Consider the following 23524-nt stretch of genomic DNA (forward strand, 5'->3'; position numbering starts at 1 on the left):
ATTTGTTTAGGTAGAACATTACTGGCTCCGAATACGTCAACCTCATGCAGACAACATTAAATAATAATAATAATGATAATAATAACAATAATAATAATAATAATAATAACAATAACTCAATTCAATTCGTGTTTATTTACGTGCAAAATTAACAGCACAATGGCCAATTACAAGGTTAGCACGAGTACACAGAAATACACAAAAATAATTAATAATAATTCAGTTGTAGACCTTCTGTAATATTTCTCCACAAGCAGTTTTGCACATTACGACTACAAAACATATTTGTGTGGCTTTCTCCATCAGCCTAGAAGAGATAACTGGGATAGGCGATAACCGCCTCCTTTTATGTTTTTATTTATCCATCTTTTGTATTCATCCAATCTCATTACATAATCTATAATCTCTGAAGATGAACCATCAACTTTAAATATCTTAAAATCGTCTTATCAACAAAGAACAATTAATGAATAAAACGGAGTACAATGCGAACTTATTGAATATTATAAAAACAATTGTCTGTAATATTTATGCACTCCACACTTGGGCTACCTGAATTGTTCGAGTTCCCTTTCAGAGGAAACAACAAGAAAATTAGTTATCGCGTGAGTCAATCATTGTTATGTTTTGTTGGTATGAGACAGATAAAACACAATCATTATGGCCGGTCTAGAAGTCATGCAGATAAGCGCAAAACTTTTGCACTTTAAGAGTATTGCGTTCATTCTGCAGAGCCCTGCAGCTCTTAAAACCTTCAGACTTACATGGTGATTATTTCAAACGATACTTTGCCGAATTCAACTAGCGAAAGAAGAGACACACTACAATGCGACTAAGTACACTCTCTTCATATATAATATTTATATTCTGGTAATACAAACAATGTCTCTAACCGGCTGTAGTTATTAAATGTTACTTTCACATAAAGAAAGAGTTTTCTACCAATTTGTGTTCTCCTTCCAGTCCTTAATATTCTAAAGAGCTACATGTGAGCCTTTAGGCTGTTGAAGACTTCTATTTTCTGCGGTATAAGGCAGTATATTCCCTTAAAATTCAAGATGGTATGTTCTTCCGAAACGTCCGCTAACTTTCATAGGACAACAAACTTTTGGTTCGATGAAGATAACCAGTGAATCATTGGATCTAGTCAAGTGCAATTCAGTAAACAGGTAGACCATAATCAAAACTACAGTAACCAAATGTTGTCTGTTAGTCAACATTAACAAACACGGCAACGGCATAGAACTTTGAGACTACATATTAAAAACGTAACATAGAAAGTAAAGATAAAGTTGCTCCTGTGCTTAATTTAAGCATCATACGGTAAAGACGACTAAGGATGTTGAGGTATAAATCCACACATTCTTAGCGTGTGCGCTAGATGGACGTGAGTGATCAGCTTCACACGCGGCCGCCTTAACCCCAGTAAAAGAGCAAATACAAAGAGGCTCATGGCAGAATTGAATCTTCCTTTGAATTCAGAGAACGAATAATCTTAATTTGTTGGGGGCAGTGTCTTAAACGTAGAATCAAAATCACAATTAAATAATTAACAAACACTATGGTAACAAAATCAAAAGCAAAATAGTAATAGTAATAACAATAATCCATGTTATGTGGGTCCCTGTCACCACGGCATGGCGCGTCCTCAGGTTGCGGATGGAGGAGACACCCTCCAGTTTTGGAAGGAAGCTGCGAATATATTGAATAAGCCGTCGCGGACAGCCGACAGGGGGTGGCCCTCCAGCTTGGGGGTTGGGGGTGGGGCTGACAACTCCTCACCGTAAAAAATCATTATGTTATGAAAATGAACACAAAGCCTCGGACCTGGACGGATTCTTTGGATAAACGACCTAAGTTAATGAAAATGGATATGAGATTTGGCACTTGGAATGTATGAAGTTTGTATAGGGCAGGTTCGCTCAGGGCAGTGGCAGAAGAAATTCTCCAGGTATAATTAGAATAATCAAGTCAAGGAGGATAAGGTTGGCAGGTCATGTAGCATGAATGGGGGAGACGAGGAATGCGTATAGGATATTGGTGGGAAAGCCAGAAGGAAAGAGAGCACGACGGCCAAGGCGTAGGTGTGTGGACAGTATTAGAATGGATCTTAGAGAGATAGGATAGGATGGTATGGATTGGATAGATCTGGCTCAGGATAGGGGCCAGTGGAGGGCTCTTGTGAACACGGTAATGAACCTTCGGGTTCCATAAAATGCTGGGAAATTCTTGAGTAGCTGCAGAATTGGCGGCTCCTCCAGAAGGGCTCAGCTCCATGAGTAAGTAAGTAAGTAAGTAAGTAAGTAATAATAATAATAATAAAATTCCTGTATTTAAAAGGTTGCCAACAACGAATGGCCTATAGCAGACGATCACTGAAAGCGTACGTAACAAAATAGCATAATAATAATAACAATAAAGAATGCAGAATTTAAATTCCAGTCTTAAAATACATTAGAATTTTAAACCTTGGAAAACGCTTAGTAAATTAAGAAGTGGTTAGTGATTACTGTGCATGCAAATGAGGGCCTACTTTCAAGGAATATTTGTTACTATTCAGTACATAATATTCTGTTGCTGAAACAATTTCTCGTTTAATAAAATAAATAAAAGTATACAGCCCTATGTGGAGAGCCGGGGTAGCACAGGTGGTATAGCGACTGACTGCAGGCTGGACGACTAAGGGGTCGGAGTTCCAATACCGATGGGAACAAAAGTGTTCACTTCTCCATTTTGTCCAGGCCGGCTCTGAGGTTCGCCCAGCCTCCTATCTATTAGGTACCGGGTAAAGCGACCGGGGCATGAGGCTTGCCAATCATCTCCAACTAGTGCCGAGGTCAAGAAAACGTGGATCTATACATCCACTACCCCATACGTCTTCATGGCATAGTGCTTAATTAGTTAAGCACAGGGGGGCAATTTTACCTTTACAGTCCTCTTTGTAACGTACTGATTAGTTTGTAAGAAGTGATCCAGAAATATACGGTTCCGGAAGGAGTGCAGGGACAAATACATGTTGTGAAGATGTTAGAATTTCTGATTCCATAACACCAGGGAATTTGTCGGTAGATAACTAACTAACAATGGTTAAGTATCTTCTTTAAACAAGCAGTTAGGTACATAGTAAATTCCCCGAACCCTTTCACGGTTATTTCTAATTCTCAAAAGGAGAAGAAGACATATTACGTACAACTGCGTATGAACAGGTTACTAATGAAAAGAATATGTAAGTACCGGCTGAAACAAACAGCAGATGAAATTCTTCCTCGCTTATTACTGCGGCTTTTATAACCGTGAAATCTTAATGGGTGGTATACAAGAAAGGAAGAGGCGCTGAGCGTAGACTGAATTTTAGTGTGGATACCTTCGGAAAAATAAACAGCTTGGAAGACTAAGACAGGAATATAAGGGTATTGTCAGGAAGACTGGAGATTTGCACTCCAATGAATTATACAATTTCTCTAACAGGCTATTGTGAAATTGCATTCCACTCTTATCTTAAAATTCATTTATTGCAGATTTTAAATACATAATCTCGTGAGGGGCTATGCTACAAGCCGGAAGGTCACGGGTTCAAATCCCCATGAAGTCATTGGATTTTTTCAATTGATCTAATCCTTCCAACCGCACTATGGCCCTGGGGTTCACTCAGCTTCTAACAGAAATGAGTACCAGGAATTAAATAAATAATTTTTCTTGGGAGTAAGGCCCGGCCGGGTGTAAGGCTAACAACCTTACCGTCATCTTTGAGCCGATTGTCTGGAAAATATGGGACCCTCAACGTCTCACAACCCTATGGATCTTCACGGCCTGGTACAGGGATAGCTTTACTTACTTTTAGTCTCGTGCATTAGTGACTATAGACGGAGTTTGGATTGATGATTGGATTTATTAACAACTTTCGGATGTTAAGTACAAACAATTCTAATGTTCTCGCTGATTCATGCCCTCATCTTCTCACTACAGCACGCACCACATGTCTTCACCAGCCGTTTCCTCGTGGCGACCTCCAACGACGGACGTTCCCCTTAGTCTAACCTTCAGAAATATCCCCGTGCCTCAGCTACCGGCTTCTAACAGCAACAGCTCGCAATGACTGAACTGCAGAGTCCTCTAAATCACTCATTCACCCACCAAAAAACACTCCAATTCAAATCAACCCCCCACTGAACTTCACTTCACTCAAACGACTAGAAATTGACAGACTTAAACGATATTCTTTGTCCATCTTACAGCCCCTTGGCACGGACCACGCAGAAAACACAGCCTCTCTATTGTTGAAGAGGAGTGTTTACCGCGGCCACGTGTTTACCGAACCTTTGCGTAGAAACAGTTTGCGTAATCCCGTTGTCCTCTTGCTGCGTGCGTGTAAGATTTCCGAATGAACTTCTTTAACGAGCAGTTGTCTGGCAATTTATGTCTCCTCTGGCATCAATACTCCGGCTTTCAGGTGTTGTGTCGCAATATATTTCTTTCTTTCATATTATAGGTATTGTACTGGAGTTTTATGACAGAAACTTGCAGCCTAGAGCAACGTAAATCTAATGTTAATAAAGGTGATCAGAAATGGAACATTGCGATATTTTTCTTTTATTTTGTTAAATATACGTTGCTCAAGAATATTTCAAATGGGCGTCTCATATTCAGTGAGGCATAGAACAGCCCTGTGCGGCCTAGGTGATATAAACTACGTACCTCTCGTACCATTTTAGAGAAATTCGGTAAGGTTTTAATTTCTAGGAAGCAGGTTAGATTTATTCAACCCAAAATTAATTTTGCCAGACGAATGTTCATATAGACACTCGAATAACAAAGTAGTCGCAATCTGTTCACACGTTGTTCAGCTGAAACTTCGTGCAGAGGCATCTCAGAATAATTAGGCAAGCCGGTTCTGGTAATGTGGGTTAGATTTAACTGATTTGGGTTTAAATTAATATTTTAGTGATATTAAAACTTTCTAGTAGATTCCACAATATTGGCTAGGAACAATCGACTGAATCTAATGTATAATTCTCTCCAGGGAGTGGAGTCCTTGGAAAGCCAATATTCGCTCAGCTGGTCAAGAAATTGGCCGTCCTTTATGGAACCTGAACTTTCAGTTCCGTGTTCATAAGAACAGGCTACTAGACCCTATCTTCAAATATGAATCAAGTCCAAACTGTCACATCTCGCATCTTTGTTATCCATCTTAATACTCGTACTATCCTCCTGTCTACGCTTAGATTTCCTCAGTGGTTTATTTTTCATTTTCAAGATTCCGAAACTACACTTTTGTATGTCTCTATACTCTCAGATTCCTGTTGCGTAAGAGCTAGACGTAGGTGGGAGGATAATATTAAAATAGACCTGATAGAAATAGGATGGGGTAGTATGGACTGCATTCATCTGGATAAGAATAGGAACCAGTAAATTGCTCTTGTGAACACGGTAATGGACTTCCGAGATCCACAAAATATTGAGTAGCTGAACAACTGGCGGCTTCTCAGAAGGATTCAGATCCACGGAGTTAGTTTGGTTAGGTGCTTGTTGTACATCCCAACCTTCCTTTTCAGTTTTACAATCCGAATACTGTTTTGTGAGCATTATAAAAGAAGTCTCTCATTATATAATTTTCAGTGTTTTCCCACAGAATTGAACTATGCAAATGATAACATATTTCGGAAGACAACTGAAGAGGAAACAACTTAGGAGACCTAAACGTAGATAGTAGAATAATATAAAATGGAACTTAATATCAGGGTGTGTTAAGAAGTGGACTGGATTCATCTGGCTCAGTGCAGGAACCATTAACAGGATTTAGTGAACACGGCAATAAAGATTTGAGGCTTTCACGGCGGTGACTATGAAGAAAGCAGTCTTCTAGGATTTGGCACCGTGTATAAGTGGTGTTAACCGACGTTTCGGAGGAACGTATCGCCTCCATCTTCAGGGTAGAAGAAAAAGTATAAGAAATCTGCAAGCGACAAGACCGTGAGAACGGTAAACGTTCTCACGGTCTTGTCGCTTGCAGATTTCTTATACTTTTTCTTCTACCCTGAAGATGGAGGCGATACGTTCCTCCGAAACGTCGGTTAACACCACTTATACACGGTGCCAAATCCCAGAAGACTGCTTTCTTCACGGCAATAAAGGTTTTGATTCTATGAAATTTGAGGGATTTTTTAACCAGACGAGCAACTATGAGCTTCTCAAAGCATCTGATTCATCAAGCTGCTTCATTTCTCTTCTTTTACCGAAAAGTTTTTGCAACAAGACCATTTTTCCGCCTCCTTTGTTGCCTCCCGCGGGCAAAGATTTCGCGGTGCCGGGCACGCACTTGTGTCGAACTTGCGCCCATGTTGCACTTTACTGAGCTACACTTCTCCGCGATGCATTAAGGAAGAGATGCATATCGACATCAAAAGCAAGATGGCGTCGAGTTTCTTTTTTTCGTCGTGCTCTTTTAAAGCGTGTATCGTTTTATATTTACCTTAGTTATTTTGTTGAAATACGAAGAAGTGTAACTATGATTATGGAAAAATATTGTGTACGCTCCATTCAGTACGAATTATCAGTATTGTCTCTTTGCTGATAATTACTCGTTATACTTCAATGTCTGTTAAGAAGCAAGTAGACCTAAGTGGTTAAGACTTCATAACGGTCCTCATGCGGTGCCAGTGAGGGGAAAAAATAGTTATGCGAGAGATTCCTTAATATAATTATTAGTGAAAGTATATTGCTGCTCTTTGCTAAGTAAAAAGTAAAGCTATCCCTGTAACAAACCATGACTGCCCATAGGGTTGTGAGACGTCGAGGCTCCCACATTTTCTCTAGATAATCGTCTCACAGATGGCAGTAAGTTTTTCAGCCTTACGCGCAGGCCACCCTTTACCCTCCAGGAATCTTCCTGGTGCTTATTTATGTTAGAGGCTAAGTCGACCCTAGAGCCATAATGCGGCTGGAAGGATTAGGTAAGCTGAAAGAATCCTATCACCTCATCGGAAATAGAACCTGCGACCTTCCGGCTTGTAGCTTAGTGCTTCAACCAACTACGCTACTGCGTGCCCCCATTTTTCCTTGCTAACACATTTTAATTTTTAATTTTTAATTTATTAAATATTCGAGAAATCGTTTGGAAATTAGGAGAAGAGCCGTATAGCGACCTATTCTCCGAAGAACTAATGACTAAATATTTTTAGATCGCTTCAAACTCCAATTCCAAGCAGAAGCTGAGAACAATTACAGCTTAATAATGTCATTACTAAACTGGATATTTTTGTCTATAATTTATGCTGTTAAGCCATCTAGAATTATCCATTTTGAGGGCTGTCAGCATAATATAAAAAATTACATCATTATTAGGTACATAATTTTTAATGCACAGTTACACTGTATTACTGAATGTAAGAGACTCCTGCTTGAGAAGCTGGTAGTAGCGTATTTGGTAATGAAATTCCTCGTCACTTCTGGAAACAAAACATTCATTACCGTGCTCACAGCAGCCTGTCATTTGTTTCTGTATTAAGTCATTTAAATGCAATTCACTCCCTCTTCTTATATAATCAATTTTACCAGTACTCTTCCATCTTTGCTAAGGTCTCATAAGTGGTTTTACATAAAGTTTGTAGGCATATTTATAATGAATAATTTTTCGTAATATCATGACGATTCCTTATTAAGTCGTGCATTACCATATGAGCACAACAGTATCAAATAAGAAAACACGTCTTCAGTAAATATGATATGGGTGAATGCACTGGATTCAGCTGGCTCTGTGCAGGGCCAAGTAGCGATTTCTTGTGAAAGCTGCAAAGAGCTTTCGGGTTCTATAATAAGCGGCAGGAAATTACTTGTCATTTGTGTTACTACTGGTATCTGAAGGAGGTTTCTGCCGTATGGAGATCGTCACTTGTTTATTTACATCATGGCGCTGTATCAGCCATTACATTATCGATAAGCACACCAAAAAGCGCTTCGGCGTCTGCGAGTATTTGCGTCTCGCATTTAGAAGCAGGCCGACTAAGATTTATTATTAGATCTGGAAGCGTTGGCCACGATATTGAACTAGAAACAGTGTACAGTTATGAAGAAAGCAGTCTTCTGGGATTTGGCACTGTGTATATGTGGTGTTAACCGACGTTTCGGAGGAACGTCGGTTAACACCACATATACACAGTGCCAAATCCCAGAAGACTGCTTTCTTCATAGTCACCGCCGTGAAAGTCTCAAATCTTACATAGTGTACAATTAGTTTCCTATAAGCAAACAGGAGTACAACTCTCGGACTCAGTTGGATTATTTATTTATTTACGTCCTGTTCTGCACCTGTTGGAAACAATTTCAATCTACGCCTGTACCTCGACAAGATAGGCAACTTGATCTTCACATCGAACTCACTCTGGTTCCCACAACATCCCCCATCCCTTACCCGCCACTCTCTGCTGCCTGCGCCCTTCTAATGGCTTACTTTAAGTGGGCTTTCCGATATGCGCACTTGTTCCAACTAAAAACACCCGAAACAATCTCTTCACCGGCTTAATAACAGCATCTTCCGTGCAACATCGGCATATAGGTATTTTATTGGACAAATTCGATAGTTTAAAATACTCAGTAACAACAGTGATAAGAAAATTTCTGTCTTGTGGGATATAAAGCAAAGTAGTCCCGTGAAAGTCAGCTGATGTTTCGGAGGAATATATCGCCTCCATTTTCAGGGTTATAAAGTAAGCGGAATTTGCTGCCTGCCTCATGTTGGCTTCTTGTGTGGCTAATTTTTCGACGCTGTAAATGGAGGCGACACGTCCTCCGAAACTTCGGTTGGCTTACATACCAGAAGATAGAATTATTTTAGTCATCAAGGCAAGAACTTCAAATGCGACAAGCATAATACTCGTAAGATTTACTTTTGGAGCACAGACGTACTTTCCTTGTGATTTGCCGTGCGTCACTGGAATTGTTTATGAAAAAGCGTAGTTGGTTGAGGCACTATGTTACAAGCCAGAAGATCGCGGGTTCGAGTCCCGATGAGGTGGATTTTTTTTTCAATTTACCTAATCTTTCCAGTCGCAGTATGGCCTGGGGTCGACTCAGCCTCCAACAGAAATGAGTATCAGGGATCTTCCTGGGGGGTAAAGGGAAGCCGGCGCGTAAGACTGACAACCTTACCGCCATCTGTGAGCCGATAGTCTAGAGAATGTGGGTGCCTCGACGTCTCACAACACTATGGGCCTTCACGGCCTGTTACAGGGATAGCTTTTATTGCAATTGTTGTCGTAATAACAGGATCAGACAGTATATTTCCTTTTATTAAGTCAAACATTCGTCATACCAAAAATGTTTGGAATGAAGAACATAAATCTTTATGTTCTCTGCAATGCTGGCCTAGGTCTAGAGAATATTTTATACGATGACGTAATTTTAAAAACCTGATGAAATTCGATTTGATATCACTGTACAACAGCGATAATATTCTGCGGGTAAGGACCACAGTCAATTTGCATCTATACAAACTGGCATATATTCCATAGATATAATATCGTGTAATAGTGCTAAGTGGATTCAGCTGACTCAGGATCAGATTTACTGGCGGCTTTTGTGAACCTTCAGGTTGAATAGAAGCAGGGAATTTCATCTTAGTTCTCCTCCGTTGAAGAATCTGTAACGTACAACTAGTCACGGCCCTCTGTTTCACTTTTACATACCACGCAGGTCTTCGAATCAGTAGGATTAATTAAAAATAAGTTTTAAATAAGTCCTTTTTTTTAAGAATGGAATACAGTCTGAAGAATAGTAAATTATTTTACCCTTCGTATTATTATTCCAGCGGAAATTTTAAATAGATCTCAGTATAGTAACTGAAACCTTGTTAATAGGCATATTTGTTCACACCTGAAAAAGATATGCAAATATATTTAGCCACTTTCCGAAAACATAAACTCGTCTTTCAAAGTCCTTAACTTACAACGTATTAACCATTCACTTTCTTTAAACATACGTATTCCGTACTGGGGAAAGGAGCTGAGAGTTCAGATCCTTTACCCCTGTCGCCTAAAATATTTGTTTAATATATGAAATCATAACAGCAAAAAATATTGTCAAGTGTAGGGTGGTACGCTCCACGAAAATGGCGGTTTCTAGTTCTCTTAATCACACTTGAATACAGCGCTATTGTTGATTTGCACAAGTTACATTTCACCGTTACACACGCACTAGTATCCTCAGGCTTAACTAGTCGTATCCTGGTAACGGAATTAAAACAGTAAAAAAAAAAGAACTCCGTGATTTTAGTCCGCAAGCGAACTATCGAGCGACCGCCTCTTGTCGGTGAAGTTTAGTGCCAACTTTTGCGGATAGAGAGTGTCGCGTGGTCAGCGCAACGAATCCCTACGGCCGGTAATTTCGGTTTTCTAGACCGGAGCCGCTAACTCCTTGAAATAGCTCCTCAATTATCACCACGAGACTGAGTGGACCAGGTTCCAGACCCACTATTTCTCAGAAAAAAATCTGGTAACGCCGAGAACCGAACGTTGATCACTAGACCACAGAGGCGGTCATTAAAACAGTCCCACTGTGACTAAACCTTCTAATCGCACACCAAGTCTTCACAGGCCGACATCTTATTCTACTTCTACGACGAACTTTCCGTGACTATCTTCTACCAAGAACTCAGAACTGAATGGCTGCATTCACTTCTTTTATAAGCACCCTGCACATTGCACTAGGCTCACAGTCTCGGCTAAGTTATAACCAATACTCGTTATATAAGCTTCACACAGATCACATACAAAACATCTTTCGTTCTTGACTTCTACTGTTGTAACGGACTCAACTGAAGTTGTTTACAGGTCGTTGCATAGAAACGGTAAATCGTCTATTGTTGCCTTGCGTTTATTTGGTCGTGAGGTGTTTACCGGTCGTTACCTAGCAAAGCTCTGGCTATCCACGTTACAATATCAGCAAATATTTTCGGAAATATTTGTGTTAGATCGTGATATTATTTGGATTTTGGCAACTACCAAATGATATTTTGGACCTCATAGTTGAATTCGATACGGAGTTGCTGTTTATTTGTTGGGATTCTGAATGTACGCAGTCATTTGAATTTCAGCTGTGAAATTGTCGAGTTAAGACTATTACCTTAATGTAGGGGCACAGTCACTTCAACTGTATCGCCACATTATCTGTCCTTATGTCATAAATTAATTTCTGATACTTTTGTAGTACATAGAGCGTTACTAGCGAGAGAATCTAGTACCGGGCCCCATGACATAATAGGACATGTTGTGATATACGTTTATTTAGTTTTATGGTTTGTATGGTACAAACACTAATTGGGATACGAATTCTTGGTATTGTACTTACTGGTACAGATTAACAAAATATTCACTTAATTAAATAGTTAAACTCGTGGGAACCTTGCAGAGCAGAGACCACTTAGTAAATTTAGACGTAGCTATAAGTATAATATTAAAATGGAACTTCAGCATGTATAATATTTCAGGTTGTGGTCTGGATTAAAATAGGTTAAGATAGGGTACAATGGGGGCTGTCTTGAAAGTAATAAATGAACCCCCGTATCCCATACAAGGCGAGGAATGTACTGACAAGGGAACTACTGTCTTTTACACGTAAAGCAATTTTATGCGTGGAGGTAGGCCTAATTAGTATTAACCTCTTCCAGCGCCTTTGTACAACTTCACAACATTTGACGTAAAGGGGGCGTTATCAGTAGGCCTAATCCTTCAAACTTGCTAGTACCTCTTTTCGAATCTCGGTATGGTAACGAGGTATCCAGACTGAAGTTCCTACTGGTTTATATCACATTCTCCAGGAAAATTAGTAGTACTTTAAAATAGGTCCACATCTTTGCCAACTTATCATTCACAATTGCCGACGCTATTAAATGCATGCATTTTGATAGCGCGTCATTAAATAAACCAAGGCCCAACCACTATATTGCGAGTTCTTACACCTATAAAACTACTAATAAACTTCAAATGAAAATTTAAAGTAATAGAACTTATTACCTCTTTAAGAGCTCATATCTGTAAGATGTACACCAGTGTTCCCAACATGTGGTTCCAGAGACCATCAGTAACGCAGAACTTTAAAGTTTGTTTGCCTTTAAGAAACAAAATATGAAGATTTGTTTGCATGACATTGTAATATTGAGCCTAAGTAATATATAGTTTACAAGGATAGGGCCACTTTTCTCTTTTGAAAAGAAATTCTGTTGAGGAAGACTCTATATTCGCACAAGCTTCCTCTGCTCCTCAAAAGGAAATGACGTATAAAACATTTTAGAAAGATTTAGATATGTTGCAATGGGGTATCTTAAGATGGTGTGTACTTGTAGAAGAAGAATTTGAAGGAAAAATATAATTTAAAAACAATAATTTCACTATTTTTCAAAATAGAAGTTCTTGAAATTAATTATGTTTTCTAAACTAATGTGCTGCATTTACATAGCTCCTTAAGTAGATTCAGATTTCATGGCTGATATAATTTACATCTTTACCTTCCGGTTTTTGACAGTTGGTAAGTTGTTACGAGCGTCTCAGAAGAACATATTACATCCCTTTACTGTAAAAATTATAGTCTGAAGATGGAGACTTTATGTTACGCCGTAACCGGTGACTACCTATCAGACCGCATAAAACGTAACCTAGGAAATTATTAAAGAAGCAGATTAATAATTAAAATTTGCTCCCGTCATGTGATCTGTTGCAGATTCTGTCAGCAATGAATTCCTTGTTGCAAAAGAGGTGACTGCCGGAGAATCCGAACATCAAATGAACTATGGTAAGTGGTCTAATTTTCTTATTCATCGTTAATATTACCAGTTTGCTCTATGAAATTAGTTTGAAGTGTTGAAGTATATATTTAAATGTGTTGCAGTCCCTTTTTTCTAAAATTATGGACAATCGTGCGGGTGTTTAAGCTCCTGTATAAACCCATTCTTGACTAAATTTGTACCGTCTTCTCTAACACAGATACTTTGTCCAATCAAGAATTATTTTTTCCATGTATGTCCATAGAAACGTGTTTAAAGAATGGAAGAATTAAGTTCCCTTATCAAGTAATTCACAGGAAGGTATGCAAAGAGAAACCACAAATATATTTTTGCATTTGATGTACCCACAGTAGTGGCTATGAAGAATCCTGCCTTTTGGGATATAATGCCATATAGTCCGCTCAAAATTCAACTGAAATTTTGGAGGAAAATGTTGCCTCAAACTTCAGGGCACAATAATGAGCCAGGCAAGAAGCCAGCGTGGAGCAGATAGCAAGCAGAGCTGGATAAATACCATGTAATTCGTTGAAAGTCAACCGAAAATTCGGAGGAACATGTCGGTTCCATTTTCAGTAAGAAACCAACATGAAACAGACAGCAAACATTTCTGTTTTCTGCCCGTTTCATGATGGTTATTGTTTGTTCCCTTTGTCCCTGAAGATGGAAGCAAAGCTTTCCTCCCAAATGTCGCTTAATTTTCAACGGACTACACGGCGTTGTATCCTAGAAGACAGGATTCTTCAGAAACATATTATTTAAAAAGAATTTATATAATAATGAAAGAAGTGCAATCTAAAGGACTGGACTGTGGTTATCACCAAATTATGTGTACGAAAATGGGGAAAGTATGAACATTGAAACTCAGAGGAACAAACAGAATTACGGTATGAATTATGGCATTTGAAAAGAAAAACTGCATTAGATTTCCATATGACGTTTATACTTTATTCTCCAAATCCGCGTTTCTCATTAAAATGTTATGGCCCCTTTACATTCTTCATATTATGAATTATGCTGGGAATGGACAATAATTTTTCATTTGGGGTCAGTTGGTCTATATCGAATTGTCTGTGGGCCGAAAATGCTCGCCAAAAGAATTATATATTTATAAAATTCCAAATATTTTCAAATTATTGGTATGGGTTAAACGTTACGTCTCAAATACACAAAAATACATAACAATTGAATCCTTCACAACTAATTCTGATAAGATATTCTAAATGTTATATTTAAAGATGTTGAGATTAGAATTAAATTAAGTCTGAAGAAGGCCGCAATCAGCACCCTCTTGCCGAGCTCTAGGTACAGGAAATTAATAAAATTTTGTCCGTATTGGAAACAAAAGAATAAAAATCTGTTAGACATTTCTTTTTGTATCAAATTATTAATTTGTGATCACGATACTTTCTCTGTAGTAAATTATAAATTTTAAAGTTCCTTGTTAATGTCAGTCCTTTTCCACCTGAGATTCTGAAGATCCTTGTTGTCTCCATAACCACATGATATCCTGAAACTTCCCATTGTGTCTTCTTTGCACGACGTCCTTGAAAATAAAACCTGCAAGTCCAGGGATGATAGTTGAAGCCCAATGATGTTTCGGCGGAATATAGTGCCTCCATCTTCAGTGTGGAGGAGTAAGCCATACAAGAAATTGGCAGGAAGCATGCGACAGCAAATAGACACACTCGAAATCATGATCAACGTCTCCGTGAAATCTAAATCAGTACACGCCTTAGACCGTTCGGATACGGCGCAATCGCAGAAGTTAATCATACTCGTAAATGAGAATCACTGTATTGTTTCTTCTGCCTCGAGCTCCAACACTCGCGGTGCAGATTGGAGTTTAAGTCGCTCTTGCTCTTGAGCCTTGCTCAGGGCCAGACGAGCAGTGAAGCCGACAGGGGTGTGGGAGTGCCAGACCAGACGTCTGCTGGCCTCATGTAGGGGCAGGTGCTTGGAGGATGAGGATTAAATGGGCAGAATGGGTGACAAATTGGACTCAGGGCAGAGATGGGTGTTTGAATAATGTAACTCGTAAATTTGGAATGAGAAAAGAGGAAAGGAGAGGGGTTTAAGGGAGACTGGCCATTAGTGTGTCGGCAAGGGTAGTACAATAAAAAATTCGTGCTCGTGAACCGGTGTCTATCCAGAATTTGTGTAGGCAATTTTTTTGTTAGTTTAGTTTAGTCTGTTTTCATTTAGTTTCATTTGGTTTAGTTTAGTTAGTTTAGTTTAGACTGCCTCTGTGATCTAGTGGTCAGAGTTCCTGGCTACAGATCCAGAGGTTCCGGGTTCGATTCCCGGCGCTATCAGATTATCTGAGAAGTAATGGGTCTGGAACGGGGTCCACTCAGCCTCGTGAGGATAACGGAGGAGCTATTTCAAGGGAATAGCGGCTCCGGTATAGAAAGCAGAAATTAACAGCCGTGGGGACTCGTTTTGCTGACTACGTGACACTCTCTATCCGCTAAAGCTGTCACTAACTTCGCCGACAAGCGGCGGTCGCTCGGTCGGTATAGTTCGCTTGCGACTGAACCCATGGAGTTTGTTTTGTAGTTTAGTTTATTTCAGTTTAGTTAGTTCAGTTTAATAATGTAATGTAAAGTTGAGATGGAAGCTCTGAAATTATGCAATTTCGTGTTACCATTGTAAAGAATTGTCGAACCTTAACACGTTGCATGAATGTAACTTACGAGTACTTACTAGGCCACGAAAGAATGATGATCCTTTTGTGCCTGTTTTGTGAATGTTACTAACAGTTTGATGTCGATGTGTAAAGTGTAGTATGCTACAGGTAAATTTGGCATAACTTTGCCGACAAGCGGCGGTAGCTCGGTCGGTATAGCTCGCTTGCGGACTACAGGCCACGGAGTAGTATACTACAGGAGACGGTTTACTATTATCTATTTGTGCCATTTGTCGGAACTTGAATTATATGTCGGCCTCATCTTTCGATAACACACAGGCTTTTGATGGGAAAGCGAGAAGGAGAAAGACAATTAAAAAGACCAAGACGTAGGTGGGTGGACAATATTTAAGATGGAGATCAGAGAGACAGGATGGAGTGGTATAGACTGGATCTATCTGGCTCAGGATAGAGACCAAAGGAAGGCTCTTGTGAACACGGTAATGAACATTCGGGATCCATAAAACGCTGGGAAATTCTTCAGTAGCTGCAGAACTGGAGGCTCCTCAAGAAGGGCTCAGTTCCATGAAGTTAGTTAGGCTTTCTTGGGGGGGGGGAGCTCATATTGAAATCTCCCTGCCCGTGGGGCTGGAAGCATGAAAGAGCTCGGGAATATATATATTGATTTTGATTAAATTTGTTATTGATGTTACTATAATTTAACAGACAGAACCAAAATATCGCAATGTAGAATGCAGAATATCTATTAGAAGCTATAAAAGAAAAGCTTAGTAACTGAGCATGTGTTCAGATCTCGACTAAACGAACAACCATACGTATAATATAATAATTGCTAATATCATTTTCAAAATTGAGGCACAGTTCATATTTTAGAAAAACGGTAACAAATCAAAATGTTACTCAGTATGAAAATAAAGCCAAATTATTTTCAAGAAGATGCAAGCTAGCATTAAGTTCCAAATGTTTTGTCTTCCTGCCTGCTCACCACGAACATAAGGACTACATGGATATACAAATGTAAGAGGCATACTGCCCACGGTTTCTGTTGGTGTGAAGCGTCTAAAGAGAGGGCCAGAATGAAGGAGGAAGAGAACAGAATACCAAAGAGAATATCTGAAGTTCAGAGAAAAGAGGTAACTGAGAAGAATACTTAGTGTTAATAAATCAAGAAAGGAAGGACGGGTAATTACCAACGTTCATGCAGGAAGTGAGGAATATGTCATAAGCATAGCCCGGATTTTGATGACCTAAAATATTTTTAAAATGACCGAAAAAATTAGAAAAATCACTTATAAAATGCCAAAAAAATCCAGAAAATGACCTATAAAATGACAAAAAATCCATAAAAATTATCTAAAAGTTAAAAACAACCTAAAAATATATCATATCATGAAAAATCAACTAATTATTTTAAAAGGGTATTTTTAATCTTTATTAACACTGTCAACTCAACGTTACTCTTTTAAGTTCGTCTTCGCTTTCATATTTAAAATTAATAAATATATGACTGAATTTGAAGCAAAGTGTTTAAATACGATCTTTTATACCGCGTTGGAACGCTTATCAAATGTACATACACGGTATATATTCCAGCATTTAAGTGCCGCCTCATTCAGAGTTGCAATATATGAGGGTTAACATGCAGAGATTCTCGAAGGTGAGTGAAAGCCTAGGGTCTGACAACACATTTTTGTACTTGGAGAAACTCCTTTCCACATCTGCAGACAAAATGGTAGCATACTTGAAGTGTACCAAATCACTAGCAGTAAGTTCCTCTTCATTACTGAAAGTGCTGAAGGACTCTCCTGTCAGAATTCGAGAAGTGTTGCATAATGTTTCATAACCTGAGCATTTATCTAGAACATGTTTCATTTTTCTTGACACCATTTTACCAATGTCCCTTGACACTTTCTCCAAATCACTGGTTATTTTTTTCACCAGAGCGAGCGAATCTTCTAGCGTTGCTCCTTTCTCCTGGAAGCATTGGATTCCTTCCGTCAAGGAACTGAAATTCGCCTTTATGAAGGCCAGCTTCCCTTCCATTTCGCTGCACGAGAACTGTTCCTGAGCAGCTTCAATTGCTTTCGCATCCTCCGTCTTCATTGAATCTACAATATTTTTCACTAATTGAAAATGATCGCAATAGTAAATTGCAGCATCAATCCACGATCCCCCCCCCCTTGTAATGACAGGTTTCCGGGGCAGGAGCCAGGAGCCATAGATTTAAACTGCATTTTACGAGCTGGAGCTTTGACGAAAATCTTTTTCGTCCACGACACGAGAGAATCCACTTGAGGAAATCTTGATCTCACTTCCTCGGTCACTCTATGCAGTGCATGGGATAGACAAGTAACGTGAACCAATTTCGTATAAATCGACTTTATTGACTGTGCCTGCTTTTAAAATATATGGGGCCGCATCGGTCACAAAAAGCAAGACATCATCGTGTCATACACAGTGTGTACAGGTTCTGTTAGGATTGTCTTCATTTAAAATACAAGACGCGAATTATTTTCAAAATTTCACTCTTTTTATTCAAAATAATCTCCTTCTGAATCAATGCATAGCTGGAATCGATTGAAAAGTTTTCGAAAACAGTCACTGTACTCCTTTTGTGGAATCGCGTTTAAAACTGCGGTACATTCCCTTTTGATGTCCTGGATGGTGTCGTGACGGTCTCCTTTCATCGCCAACTTAACTTTTGGGAACGACCAGAAATCTGCTGGAGCCGAATCTGGAGAATACGGAGGATGATCAAGGACTGTGATCCCCTTTCTGGACAAAAAATCGCGAACGATCTTCGATTCGTGGGGTGGGGCATTGTCGTAGAGGATCGACCAGGAAACTTGCTCTCGAAATTCAGGTCGAATTCGAATAATTCGCTCCCACAAACGATTGAGAACTCCGAGACAATAATCAGAATTCATTGTTTGACCTTCTGGAAGAAATTCCTTGTGAATGATTCCTTTGGAATCGAAGAAAACGGTTGGCAGTGTCTTTACTCGACTCTCTTGCACGCGCACTTTCTTTGGTTTCGGCTTCTTTGGGCTCAAACACGCTGCACTCTGTCGCTTTGTGAGAGGCTCATATTGAAAGCACCATGTCTCATCACCAGTAACAATCAATTTCGTAAATTTTATATCACTTTGGGCCTACCGTAACATGTCTTTGCAGTGTTCCACTCTGGTATGTTTTCCATCGCCTGACAGCGCGTCCGGTACAAACCACGCACAGACCTTCCGTTTGTCCAAATCTTCGGTCAACATTTGATGCACAGTACTTTTTGGTAGTCCCAGAAGCTCCTCGATGAGTCTTGCAGAAACACATCTGTCTGATGCAAGGATTTCGGTCACTTTTTTTTTTCACATTTTCTTCAGTGCGACTTGTTCTCGGCTTTGATGCACGTGGAGCGTCTTCAATGTCCTCCCTGCCGTCATGAAATACAGCATACCATCGAAAAATTTTCGAGCGACTCAAACCATCACTACTGTACACACGTTTCATTATTTCGTACGCTTCTACGGCTGTTTTGCCTAACTTGAAACAAAATTTGATGCTGGTTCTTGGTTCAACCGCCATTTTCCGACGAGCGTCAGAACAGTACTGTTACATTCAAGGTCAGAACACATGATGCCGCGAAACTTGCGCTTTGGAATTATAGACAGCCACAACTGAAACTTCAAGAATCTTAACGCCACAACTCACCAACAGATGGCATTGCAGGGGGGGAAGTCCTAACGGATCCTGGACACACCTTGTATACCCTCTGGCCACAGTAGAATCCTCGACCTGTCAAAGATTTTACAAATTGTGGAATGATTAACGGATTCTGGCCCCTCACTCGTAAGCAGAAACACTTCACCTGGTCCATCAATTTCCAAGGTTCCAATGGTGACGTTTGCCACGTAGCGAGCCTCTATATCGCAGGTCTCGTCAATAGAAACGAAAATCTTCTTCCCACTCACTTTATTCCTAATCATTTCCAGGATTCTGTTGTACCACTTGGAAAGGTGGTTTTTTCCTGAGGACGGATTCATCCAGGAAAGAATGGCCACAATTCACTTCTAGAAAATTTTTCAGGTTTTCATTGTTTAGAGCTAAAAACGGAATATTTGCAGACACCAGAGCATGACACAGATCTGTGAAAAAATCCGATGACTTATTTCCACCTTCAGATGAACACTATTGCAGTAACTTTTATACATGAAGAAAGCAGTCTTCTGGGATTTGGCACCGTGTATATGTGGTGTTAACCGACGTTTCGGAGGACGGTATCGCCTCCATCCCAGAAGACTGCTTTCTTCATAGTCACCGCCGTGAAAGCCTCAAATCTTACAACTTTTATACAGATTTCTTTTTCTTCGAAATTTTCACTGCTTGCATATGCTTGTTGCGGCCGATATGTTGTTGTACCATGAATCTCTTTTCTGCCGCTACTATTATGTCATACAGCTTACAGTATAAAATGTTACCTTCATTTGAAAATGTATCATCTCCAAACTCAGCTACAATCTTCTTTAAATGACACGATTTGGATGGCTTTTCTTTAGGCATCGCGATAAAATGAATCACTCTAGTGCAACACAGAACCGAGAACCTTTCGTCACTGTATGTTTGTCTGTACGGTCAAGGGCGAGAAACTGAAGACAGAAGGAGTTTTATTGAGCAAAAGTATGCCATAAAAATCGAGGGATTTCGACTAGAAATATTTGTAACTAACTAAGCAAATTCTTTTGCACAGAACCTGGAAAGGGCCGCAGTGTGAGTGATTGCTGTCATAACCTGCTGCCACCTTAATATGTCTTATGATATGTAATGTCAGCACTTTCCGCAAAACGAACGGAAAGGACAGAACACTATTAGAACTTATTATTGCATACTGTGGTTGCAGGTATTTGGGGTGCAGCTGCATGCTGCCTTTGTAGAGGCAGGAGAAAGAGAAAGAACACTTTACTTTCATATTATTCACATTTCTGAAAACTGAAGAAAAAATCCCTAAATTAGCTAAAATGACAAATAATACTCTTAAAAGTCCAAAAATTTACTAAATTATCCCCAAACCGAAAAATATGACCAAACATGACCTATAAAAGTTACATTTCTGTACCCAGCAGCTCATCTCCGGGATATACATATTTACGCGCATCGAATAGCATACAAGAGAAAAAAGATGACATATCATCAAAATCCGGGCCCTGGTCATAACGATTTTGGCGTCATATCAGGAGACGACCTTGGAGACGTAGGAGTATGTGCGAGGACACATCTTGGAAGTAGTGGCTGTAAAAATGTTAGCTACAAAAATTGGCTCATTTTCAATTGTGAGCTTTATGAACACTGTTTTGAATTTCTGGGTGCCAAAAAAGGGAATATATTGGCCAGCTGAATAACTATGAACCCTTCAAGGAAAAAAATTGCACCAAGAAATTAGTTCAGCAAATCTTACTGAAAGGATAAAAATTGCATAAATGCCCATATAATATTCATTGAAGAATTAAACATCAGTTTACATAAATTGTGATAGACTAGAACAAGCAAAACGTAACTAACAATGTTTTTTCTCAGAGATATCCTATAAATTATGTCAAACTTATGACCGCCATATTTTGAAAGACAATACTTTAATTATCTAATTACAATATTTGTATCGGAAATAAAGTAGTAAAAAGACCAGCGATGCATGTGAAATTGCAAAGGATGCATTTGGGTAATGTCTGGACTTGAGACTCTAGTAAACAGTCCACTATTTTGTACGTAATGCACAAGGCGAACGGCGCCTTGTCTGGAAGTCGTGTCAGTCCGTCCGTACGCATGCCCTTCTGCTCCAATTCCATCGTCTCGATTTAAGTGATATTTTATATGTAAGGGTTACACTAAAATGTATCGCAGAGATGCTTTTCATCCAACAGGTCTACAGTCATTAAACGGACGCCTACAACATATCGTGTCCCGTTAACTGTACCGTACATGCATCAGCCTGAAATGAAAAGTGTAAATTTAAATTTGTAGATCGTAATGAGTTGCATGAATAATGTCATGTGAATATCATCAAATGCCAATATTACATTTTAGAAACTTCATACTCACGAATTTAGTGTATATAAAGCAGACTTACGCCGTAATTTTCGCTTTTTTTAATATATTTTTAAGAAATAAAGCTTATTCAGTGTTAATCTAAACACGTCGCTCTCTGAGCATGGAGATGTCCTCGTGTGATCGGCGCCGTTGATTTCTAAGTTTAATTACTGGGAGACTAGAAACCAGAATAAACCTACGGACGTAAGAGTCCTGGGTAAACAGACTGGCACCATTTTCTTCTTTAAAAACGCTTTTTATCAATTAATATTAATAATAATTTTAATAATTATTCGGATGTTTCATGAAATCGAACAATGATTCTCGGAGAAATAGGTAACTTAAATTTCAGATTAGCTGTATTGATACGAGGGACAGTATCCATACTTAGAAGTGGCTTTGTTAATGCAAACATTCACATTCATAATATGCACACAGTATCTATTAACGTTATGTTGCCTAGTAATTTTATTTTTAATTCGTTTCTTTAAGTATAATTGTATTTTATTTAGCAGGTAATCTGTTAGTCGGCCAGTTAGGCCCCATCCTAATGCATATACCAACATGAAACAAACATGAATACCTCCTGTCTCGAACCCGCAATTACAATGTTCGAGATAGCAAATACAATGAGGCTCTTGCGACCAGAAATTGTGTGGACGGAGTAATTAATAAGAATATCCAGAAAACTTCAATTCTTCTCTTGTTTTATCTTCATTTGGTGTCTGTCTCCAAGTATAATTAGAATGATCAAGTCAAGGAGGATGAGGTGGAAAGCGCATGTAGCACGAATGGAGAAGAGGAATGTATATAGGATATTGGTGGGAAAGCCAGAAGGAAAGAGACCACTAGGAAGAACAAGGCGTAGGTGGATGGACAATATTAAAATGGATCTTAGATAGATAGGGTGGGGTGGTATGGATTGGATTATCTGACTCAGGATAAGGAATAGTGGAGGGCTCTTGTGAACACGGTAATGAACCTTCGGGTTCCATAAAATGCTGGGAAATTCTTGAGTAGCTGCAAAATTTGGAGGCTCGTCAAGAAGGGCTCATTTCCATGAGTAAGTAAGTAAGTTTGTAGTAATTACATAAAAGAGAAACGTGTTCGGAGGCTTTGATATATCTGCATGCATAATCTTTTAAATTAATGAAAATTTTAGGTAACATTTAACACTTACGATCTGCAAAAACATTTGCTTTTATTGGTCTCACATCCGCCACACATGCTCTATTTTTATCTAAAACTTCTTATTGTAAAAGGTATCCGCTCATGACATAGTACAGTACGGATGAAGAATATTATCTTCTATCCCGAAGACAGAGGCAGCAGCTTCCTCCGAAACGTTTGTTAACTCTTTACCAGGACATTCGTCTTCACATCCCAGGAGGGAGACGTCTTCTTACTCACCACTGTAAGAATATCCAAAGTGCATAAAACGCTTTTCTCATTAATATGTAAAGCTTTTGTACGAAACACAGGATCCTGCCACAGTATCTTAATACGGTGAATATTTAAAGCATTTCAAGAGAGGGTGATTATTATTTTTTGCTATACATAGTATTTGTTTCATTGAAATTGTTGAAATGTGTCTGCAACAAATGAACACCAAGGCCAATGAGGTGCGTCGGATCTCAACGATGACAGCTGAGTGTAATCAATTGGATTAGGAACTACATCTTTCCATTCTAGTTTCTTATACTTTCCGTTGGAAGATTTTTTCATAAAATAATATATAATGATTGTAAATGATTCTTAGTAAGAATATTTCTTTCTGAATTACGAGAGAGAAAAAAAGTTCTCAACCCACATAATTCCAAATTTATGGTAGAAATTCCGGAAATATATTTCTCGCTACCTCATTCCAGTCTGCTATTGCTGTGTCAAGTGGAATGGACATCACTTTCGGCCACACGCAAGGAAGATTTATTTCATACTGATGTGCTCTCCGTTTTAGAACTTCTTGAAAAGAATTCCATGTCAGGACTTTTAAAAGCGTTTTTTTTATCCAGACTTGTGGAATAACTCCA

General features: G+C 39.1%; 1 long non-coding RNA gene across 1 annotated transcript in view; it reads left to right on the forward strand.

Moving 5' to 3' along the window:
- The window catches only part of LOC111875010, a 121289-nt gene that overhangs the window by 95756 nt on the left and 2009 nt on the right, over positions 1-23524 (forward strand). The window contains exon 2 of the long non-coding RNA XR_002844648.2: positions 12709-12780. This is a non-coding gene — a long non-coding RNA (uncharacterized LOC111875010). The remainder of the gene's footprint in view (positions 1-12708; positions 12781-23524) is intronic.

The sequence above is a fragment of the Cryptotermes secundus genome, unplaced genomic scaffold, assembly GCF_002891405.2.
Source record: "Cryptotermes secundus unplaced genomic scaffold, Csec_1.0 scaffold973, whole genome shotgun sequence".
NCBI classification, from domain to species: Eukaryota; Metazoa; Arthropoda; class Insecta; order Blattodea; family Kalotermitidae; genus Cryptotermes; species Cryptotermes secundus.